The 1,450-nt window shown below is 81.1% G+C and overlaps 1 non-coding gene across 1 annotated transcript; it reads right to left on the reverse strand.

Moving 5' to 3' along the window:
* Nucleotides 1-659: 659 nt before the first annotated feature.
* On the reverse strand, nucleotides 660-812 carry LOC142077355 (5.8S ribosomal RNA). The gene has a single exon (XR_012671746.1). It is a non-coding gene; the product is annotated as a 5.8S ribosomal RNA (ribosomal RNA).
* Nucleotides 813-1,450: the final 638 nt, after the last annotated feature.

The following is a 1,450-nucleotide window of genomic DNA, read 5'->3' on the forward strand; positions in this document are numbered from 1 at the left end:
GCCCGGAGACGGCCCGACACGCGTCGAGACGCGCCCGGAGACGGCCCCCGGGGCACGGCCAGGGGCGACGACGGCCGGGCGGGCGCCCGGGCGCCGCGGCCCGAGGCGGCCGGCGCCGACGGCGACCGCACGCGCGGAACGCCGCCGCCGCCGCGCCGCCCCCTCCGCGGCCGCCCGGGGCGCGGCGGGGGAGTCGGGGAGAAAGGCGGTGGCGGGGGGGGGCGACGGGGACGACCCCCGTCCCCGGCACAGCGCGCGCGCGCGCGGCAGCACGGCACGGTACCGCCGCGGTACCCACCCGCAGACAGCCGCCCGCGCGGGAGGCCGGGGGCGAGGCCCGCGCCTCCCCCCCCCACTCTCTCTCCCCGCCGCCGCGCCGGGCCCGACCGGCCCGACGCACCCTGGCGCGGCCCCGACGGGACGAGGCTCCGCCCAGCGGGCGCTCCGGGAGCGGGGAGCTTCGGAGCGCTCCCCGAGTCTCGATTTAGGGGGACGAAGGCCCTTGGGCCGACGGCGCCGGGCGGCGGCGAACCGCTTCCCCGGCCCGAGGCCGCGCGCGGGCCTGCGAGGCACCCCAGCCGCGCCGCTGCGGCCGCCGCCTCCCCACCCCGGGGAGGGGGGGGGAGGGGGGGCGGCCCAGCCGGCGATTGATCGTCAAGCGACGCTCAGACAGGCGTAGCCCCGGGAGGAACCCGGGGCCGCAAGTGCGTTCGAAGTGTCGATGATCAATGTGTCCTGCAATTCACATTAATTCTCGCAGCTAGCTGCGTTCTTCATCGACGCACGAGCCGAGTGATCCACCGCTAAGAGTTGTCTGCCTTTCGGCACCGCCCCGCGCGCGCGGGGGGGCCGGGACCGCTCGCCAGCAGCGGCCCCTCTCGGAGGACGGCCCACCGCCCGCCCGCCCGCCGGCCCGCCCCCCCCGCCCGCGCGGAGGGGGCCGCGGCGCGGCGCCACGGGCCGCGGCGGAGAGGCCTCGCCTCGCCTGACCGTACGAGCACACCCAGCGGAAGGGAAAAAGGGAACGGGAAAAAACCCCGAACGGCAAGGGCGGGGAGCCCGCGCTCCCGACTCGACCCACAGCGGGCAGACGCCCCTTGCGCGTTTCGGAGGCGGCCCAGGCGCCCGGGCTCGGCCCGGCCTCCGCACGGAGGCGGCGACGCGCCCGGCCGCGCCGCCCGCCCGCCTCGCTCGGGACAACGGATGCTGCTGCCGGGCGGCAGCAGCGGGGCGCCCCGCCGGACCCCCGCGCGCGCGCGCCTCCGCCCACAACCTGCGCCGCGCTACGACAGCCGGCTCCCCTTCCCGCGGCTCGCCCCGCCGGCGCCTCCGCGGCTCCGCCGCCGGCCGCGCCGGAGGCGGCGACCGCCGGAGCCCGAGCCGGCGACGCGGCACGCCGCCCGCGGCCCGCCGGACGGCGCCCGCCGCCGCGCCGGCGCGGCCGCCCGCC

The sequence above is a fragment of the Calonectris borealis genome, unplaced genomic scaffold (assembly GCF_964195595.1).
Source record: "Calonectris borealis unplaced genomic scaffold, bCalBor7.hap1.2 HAP1_SCAFFOLD_228, whole genome shotgun sequence".
Classification (NCBI taxonomy): Eukaryota; Metazoa; Chordata; class Aves; order Procellariiformes; family Procellariidae; genus Calonectris; species Calonectris borealis.